This window comes from Lynx canadensis, chromosome F1 (genome assembly GCF_007474595.2).
Source record: "Lynx canadensis isolate LIC74 chromosome F1, mLynCan4.pri.v2, whole genome shotgun sequence".
Taxonomy (NCBI): Eukaryota; Metazoa; Chordata; class Mammalia; order Carnivora; family Felidae; genus Lynx; species Lynx canadensis.
In genome coordinates, this window is record NC_044319.2 from 64,937,063 (window position 1) to 64,945,104 (window position 8,042).

General features: G+C 44.1%; 1 pseudogene; it reads left to right on the plus strand.

Annotated features, from left to right (window-relative positions):
* Positions 1 to 6,660: 6,660 nt before the first annotated feature.
* LOC115504869 lies at positions 6,661 to 8,042 on the plus strand (annotated as a pseudogene).

Here is an 8,042-nt window from a genome sequence, read left to right on the forward strand (position 1 = left end):
AGAGACTCTTTCTAATTCATTCTTCATTCAGTAAACGTTTATTGAGAAGCTAGTAGGTAGTAGGCATTCCATCGATAGATCCTATCACATGGTAGGGGAATAGGAAATGTTTGAACAAATAAATAAATACCTTTTCTTTCAGATTCATTTCCCCTTAAGATCAGTTGTGAATTTTATTGCTAATCAAACACGGAAAGAGGGGGTTTTATGCCTGGCTACGCCCAGGAAGTTACAGAATCGATTGTGTTCACCCAAGCTTCCCGTGAGTTTTGCCTTCTCTCGTCAGCTTCCGGTTCGTCCGCTTCCGGTTCCTGCCCTAAGATCCCTGGAAGGCACTGGGTGCTCCGTGTCTCTGCTGGTGGTGATTCCTATAATCACACCTCATAGGTACTTAGTTTACTTAGATAGAGTTTGCTAGGTGCCAGTCACACATCTGAACACTCTGCGTATCTTAACGACTTTGATGCTCGCAACTCTGTGAAGAGGGTGCCATCCTTAAACCCACTTCAGAGAGAAACCGCGACGGAGGTGACTTGCCTTGCGGTGACATGGCTAGAGGGAAGTGGGATTCCATCCCGGGCAGTGTGGCTCCAGACACATGCCTTTCGTCGCTGAGCCCTGTTGCCTCTCCCTATGCTCTTCGTTCCTCTTTGAGACCTAATGACGGGAGATTGCATTTTGGCACCTTCTTGGTGAGGCATCGCTCGGTAAGACGTGTCACAGAAGGATGTGTGGCACTCGGTCGAAGTTCCGTGTGCAGATAGCTTTTGACTTTGCATTTCACTTCCTTGTGCTCACTTCTGTATGAAATGACATGTTCACTGGTTTCTAGTATGGAATTGTTTATAATGGCGACAGCTGGGGGGAAATAACATATGTCAGCATTAAGCTGAGTTAATAATGACCCATCTCTAAAGTGGAAAATTACGCTGCTGTTAAAAGGAATTCAGGTAAATCTTTGAGTGCTCTGTGGAAGGATGTCCTAGATGTCGTTACATATAGCGGGGATAGTATTAATGTATATATGAGCACACGTTTGCTTGTATGTTAGCCTGTATTTGAAGGCATATCTGTATTTTTATATACTATGTATTTCCTGGAAAGAATGTGGGGGTGGGGGTGGGGGTAAGGAGGGAGCGTGCTTACTGATTACATTAACATGACTTTGCTATTCATTTGTCTTCAATAATACAACTTTACTCTTCTACTGTCTTCATCAGCATGGCATTGCTATTCCAAAAAAAAAAAAAAAAAAAGTCTTTGTCCAGGAAGACAAAAGTTGTGTATAACTTAATTGTTTTTCTTGGGAACCTTCACAAAAAAAAACCTCAGGTCAATGACCATCAAACTGTTCAGCTCTTCAATAAACACCACCAAATGACTGTTAATTCTCTAAGGCACTTGAAACCCTGACCTCAAAAGTCTTTGTTGGGTCCACACATCCTAAACTATTTTAGCATGACACCCAGTCCTAATTAAGCTCCTGAGTTGGAAAACCAGTCATATACCATAGCCCCAAAACATCATGAATAGCCTCACTTTTCAGTCCCCACTAGCAGATATAACACTACTACTCTAGGAAGGTGATACTCTCCTTGTCAAGATAGGAATAAACTCAGCTTTGCTTATCAACAGGTTATTTTAGTGCTATTTTCAGAGAGTTAGCATTCTTTTCTAAAAAATTTTTTTACGTTTATTTTTTGAGAGAGAGACATAGCGAGCAGGGAAAGGGCAGAGAGAGGGGGAGAGAGAGAATGCCATGCAGGCTCCACACTGTCAGCATGGAGCTTGATGCGGGGCTCGAACTCATGAAGTGTAAGATCACAATCTGAGCTGAAACCAAGAGTTGGATGCTTAAGCGACTGAGCCGCCCAGGCGCCCCCAGAGGGTTAGCATTCCAGAAGGGACAGAAAGGAAGTTTTAAGGGAGACTAATAGTTAAATGGAACCTGCCTTAGTTCTGTTTTTGTACAGCATTGTGCATTACCTATTCAACAAAAAATTGGAAGGAGGGATGAATGGAAGAAACTAGGTACTCAATAGAAGCACGTCAGGAAAGTATGTACAAAAGCTAGATACGAGTCCTTTATCATTTCAGTATGGAGAAGCAGAGAAGGAACACCCAGCAGTGAAAGAGCATCTGTGATAGGAAGAGGCGAAAAGAACTACAATACTTTAAATTTCTTAGAAAGAAGCAGGGTCATTTGTGGCAGAGAGAGGTAGAGGACGCGTTCTGTTTATGTTTGTGCATACAATTCAGTGTTATGAATTCTAGAACAGTTGGGAAGCAAGACACAAGTAAACCTTAGTGCCCCTCTGTTAAACTCATCGTTTCTAGAAAAACTGAGACTCTCTTTGGGAGGGAGGACAGATTCCAGCTGTACCAGTTGGGTCAGCATGATGGGGGGGAGAGCTACCTTGACCACTCGATCAATCCAGTGGTTTGGACCCCCTCTGGGAAGAGTGCTATTCAGGAGAGAAGGCAAAGAGAAGAGCTAGAGCTAAAGTTGGAAAGCCAACATGCACTGCCTTTCCGAAGAAAAGATATTTGATTGTATCTTCCTTCCTCAGTTTCCACTGTGGGTTCAGCAGCCAATTTCCCTTTGAGATGGTGATGAAAACATTCATCTATGCATCCAACAAACTACTCCCCAACCCCCCCCCCCCACACACACACAAAGGTGAACACAAAGACAGCCACATGTAGAAACATCACAAACTATTGTAGGATAAAGACAAAAATCATGAAATCAGCAAGAGCTAAATGACTCATCCCATGCAAGGAAACCCACACTTAGGCCCATTTAAAAAATCAGATTTTGTCATGGTTGAGTTTGAAACTTGTGTGTATATTGTGGAGATATCAGACGTGTCAGCAGCAAATATTTTCTCCCAATTTGTGGCTTGTCTTTTCCTTCTCTTGCCATGTCAGAGAAGAGGTTTTTATCTCTCATGGATGGTGCCCTTGGTATTGTGTCTAAACAGTCCTCACCACACCCAAAGTCATTGAAATTTTCTTCTCTTTTAATTTTTTTTTAAATTAAATTTTTTTAAGAAATAAATTAAAATCTTTTAATTTTAGAGTTTTGCAATTTTCATTTAGTTCTGTGATCCATTTTGAGCTCATTTTTTCAAGGGTGGTAGGTCTGTGTCGAGATTCATTTTTTTTGCCTGTGGATTTTCAGTTCCAGCACCAGTTGAAAAGACTGACTTTGTGCTATCGTATCGCCTTTGTTCTCTCACCAACAATCAGTTGACTATATGTGGGTCCGCTTCTGGGCCTTCTCTTCTGTTCCCCTCATTTGACTATTCTTTTGCCAACACGATACTGTCTTGAAGCTGGGTAGTGTCACTTCTCCAATTTTGTTCTCTTTAGATATGATGGATCTTTGGCCTCTCCAAATAAATTTCGAATAAGTTTGTTGACATCCACAAAAGAACTTTCTGGGATTTTGACTGGGATTGCATTGGATACATAGATCCAGTTGGGAAGAACTGATGTGACGATATGGAGTCTTCCTATCTGTGAATATCTCTACATTTATTCTTTATTTTCATTTATCAGAGTTCTTGTAGTTTTCCTCAAATAGTTCTTTTTTTATTTCTATAAGAATTTATTTTTTTATTTTTTAATATTTTTAAATTATTTTTTTATGTTTTAATTTACATCCGAGTTAGTTAGCATATAGTGTGATAATAATTTCAAGAGTAGAATCCAGTGATTCATCCCCTACAAATAACACCCAGTGCTCATCCCAGCAAGTGTCTTCCTCTTCCTTTGTCTTCCCAGCAAATGGCAAGATTTCATTCTTTTTGATTGCCGAATAATACTCCATTTTGTGTGTGTGTGTGTGTGTGTGTAGGGTACAGCACACACACACACACACACACCACATCTTCTTTATCCGTTCACCTGTCGATGGGCATTTGGGCTGTTTCCATACTTTGGGCTATTGTTGATAGCACTGCTATAAACATTGGGGTGCATGTGTCCCTTTGGTAACAGCACACCTGTATCCTTTGGATAAATACCTAGTAGTGCAATTTCTGGGTATAGGTTCTATTTTTAATTTTTGAGGAACCCCCCACACTGTTTTCTAGAGTGGTGGCACAAGTTTGCATTTCCACCATAAGTGTAAGAGTTCCCCTTTCTCTGCATCCTCACCAACATCTGTTGTTGCCTGGGTAGTTAATTTTAGCCATTCTGACTGGTGTGGGGTGGTATCTCATTGTGGTGTTGATCTGTGTTTCCCTGATGATGAGTGATGTTGAGCATGTTTTCATCTGTCTGCCAGCCATCTGGATGTCTTCTTTTGAAAAGTCTCTATTCATGTCTTTTGCCCATTTTTTTCACTGGATTATTTGTTTTTTGGGTGTTGAGTTTGATCAGTTCTTTATAGATTTTGGATACTAACCCTTTATCTGATATGTCATTTGCAAATATATTCTCCCATTCCGTCGGTTGCCTTTTAGTTTTGCTGATTGTTTCCTTCACTGTGCAGAAGCTTTTTATCTTGATGAGGTCCCAATAGTTCGTTTTTGCTTTTGTTTCTCTTGCCTCCGGAGACGTGTTAAGTAAGAAGTTGCTGCGGCCAAGATCAAAGAGGTTTTTGCCTGCTTTCTTCTCTAGTATTTTGATGGCTTCCTGTCTTACATTTAGGTCTTTCATCCATTTTGAGTTTATTTTTGTGTGTGGTGTAAGAAAGAGGTCCAGGTTCATTCTGCATGTCGCTGTGCAGTTTTCCCAGCACCATTTGCTGAAGAAACTGTCTTTATTCCATTGGATATTCTTTCCTGCTTTGTCAAAAATTGGTTGGCCATATATTTGTGGGTCCATTTGTGGGTTTTCTATTCTGTTCCGCTGATATAAGTGTCTGTCTTTGTGCCAATACCATACTGTCTATTCTCTAACAGAAACTGTGAAGAATTGGTATAATTTTTCCTTAAATATTTGGTGGAATTTATCAGTGAACCCATTTGGGCCTGGTGCTTTCTGACTTTATGTTATTTTCCTTTTTTCTACAAAATTTATTGTAACAGTTTTCAGAAGACAGGTCTACTGGCAACAAAATCCCCTAGTTTTTGCCTGAGAAAGTCTTTATTTCTGTTTCATTTTTGAAGGATGATGTTGCAGGGTACAGAATTCTAGCATGGTCATTGTTTTCTGTCAACACTAAATATTTCACTCTGCTGTCTTCTTGCTGGCATGAGTGCTGAGGAGAAGGCCGGTGTAATCTTTGTTACTCTATAGGCAAGATTTTTTTTTTTTACTTCCGCCCCTGACGTGAACCTAGTGATCCTGTGGTATACACGGGATCCTGTGTATACCTAGCAATCCTGTGGTATACACTGAGGGTGCCAGCAGGACACAGATCTTCTATTTCTTGAATTAAGTAAGACCGGGTTGCCCATATTCAAGGTATTACCCCATTACTGCCATGGGTTGGTGACAGAAAAGCAAAAACGATGAGCCATATCCCATGCTTCTCCAGGGAAATGGGCTGATTCTTGCTTCCACAATACTTGAGAGCCAAAGTGAGATCCTGTCCAAGCAGTACAAAAAAAGAAAAGGACATTAAGAAACACAGGAGGGGCATGGAAGTGATAGTCGCCGAAAATTACAGGCACAGTGATGGCATTATTAACCATTGTTATGAAGTACAGGTTTAGGGGTAGAAAAAAATCCTTGAAAAATAACTCACCTCTATTTATATCTTTCTTTTCATTGGGAAATGTCACATCACAAAGAGATTTGGAAAAAGTCAACATCATTTATTAACACCGGGTACTGCTTTTTTCTCTAGAGAGGACACAGTATACAGGAAGAAAGAAATGTGACAGAACTTAGTTCAAAAGAGCGTTGGCCTCCATTTCTGGAAACATGATGAGTGTTATAGCCTGAATGGCCCTCTCACCGCCTGGCCTTGTACTAGTGGTCTCATGTACACGAAGGAGCAGGGCTAAGGAAAGGAAAACACAGGACTCAGTACTTGGTAAGAACACCTGTTTTGGGAGATTCCCAGGGCACTTTGTGCTGGCAATGCGTGTTGACAGAGAGGACTGGACCTATCTCACACAGCACAGAGGGAACTCAAGTGCCACGCTCACTCAACACCCGCCATGTCTTTGATCTGGACCCACCTCTTTCGTGGTCAAGTTGGGTAGTTGTTCTCATGATTCTGCCGTTCGTTTGTGTTGAGACTTCTCCTCCCTGTCATCCTTGCCCTAAATCAAGCACATCACAAGAGACTTGTTGATTTATTCTCAAGAGTGCGGAGTTCCTAGCCGGGGGAAGAATACTGCTGGCACCCGAGGCCGGGGCAGCACTCTCGCCTGCAGCTCGGAGCACAGGGCAACCTGTTGTGCAGCGAGAATCTCACCCTCCCTTCCCTTTGGCCAGTTCATTTGGATCTGGACCCTTCTCAGTGCCAAGGCTGAACTCTTGCTGCAGCCAAGCTCCTCCTCACAGATTCCTCCAGCTTTGGGCGGTCACACAGGCTTGGCCTCCTTTTCTCTTGGTCCTTCTAATTCTGTACCTGCTGTGACTCTCTCCAACAATGTCCTCATCGTGACTATTATTTTTCTGGACCATCACCTCCATATTCCCTTCATCAGCAATCAGCTGACTGTCTCCATGTGGGACATATACATCTTCCCAAGCATGCTCTCCATCTCGGAGAACAGCTACGCTGTGGCCATCATTCCTTGCATCCTATCTGGCCTCCTGAGTCCTCACCAGCCCATTGCCATTCAAGACGGTCATGCCCACTCGTCTCCTGCCTCACTTGTGCGGCCCACAATGTCTTCCTGCTCCTGGCCACACAGCCTGATCACTGTGTGGCCATCTGCAACCCCTGTGGTAGCCGGTCCTCGTAGTCATCGAAGTTCTCCAGAAAAACAGAACCCGATAGGTTTTATTGATACGTGTAGGAGATTTACTATAGGAATTTGCCTCATGTGCTCAAGGAGGCCGAGGAGTCCCGTGACCTCACATCTGCAAGCTGTGTAGAACCGGGAAAGCTGATGGTGTAAATCCCAGTCTGAGTCTGAAAGCGCGAGACCAGGAGCACTGATGCGTGAGGGCAGGAGAAGACGGATGTCTCAGCTCATCCACCAACAGAGAATTTGCCCTCCTCTGCCATTTGCTCTATTCAGGCCCCCAGCAGATGGGATGATCCCTGCCTACCTTGGGTAAGGGTGATCTTCCCCACTCGGTCTGCTGATTCAAATGCTAATATATTCTAAAGACACCTTCGCAGGCGTGCCCAGAATTACTGTTTTGCAAGCTGTCTGGACATCTCTTAGCCCAGTCAAGCTGACGCACAAAATTCACCACCACAGCCATCCTAGGGAAGAGGCCTGTGCCAGTGGACGTCTGCGTCTCTAAGAATTGGCCTGGGCATGGCCTTGTCCAGGTAACATCTGTGTTTGGCCTGCCCTTCTGTGACGCCCTTGTCATCTTTCACTTCCTCTGTGACGTCAGGTCCCTGCTGAAGCTGGCCTGCGTGGACACCCCTGTCAACGAGATCATCAACTTTGTCATCAGCGTCTGTGTCCTGATTCTGCCCACGGGCCCGGTCTTCTTCTCCTATGTCCTCATCGTCTCCACCAGCCTCAAGATCTCCTCCGCCCGGGGCCGGAAGAAGGCCTTTGCCACCTGCACCTCCCGCCTCACGGTGGTCATCGTCCACTATGGCTGTGCCTCCGTCATCTACCTCAAGCCCAAGTCCCAGAGTTCCATGGGGGCAGGACAGACTCATCTCTGTGACCTACACCGTCCTCACTCCCCTGCTGAGCCCTGTCGTGTACAGCCTGGGGAACAAGGAGGTCAAAGGTGCCCGGTGCAGAGCCGTGGCAAAAACACTGCTCAAGTCTCAGTGCATCGGGACTGTGATAGTTTCTCTCCGCGTACTCGTTCCTCTGAGTGTTGACTCGCAGGGACATCGTGATTCTCCACAGCTCCACGGAGCCTCCAATGGGGCCTGCCCCTGCAGTGTCCTCTCCGGAGACGTCTCCTGTCACACTTCAGTCATATTCCCATGA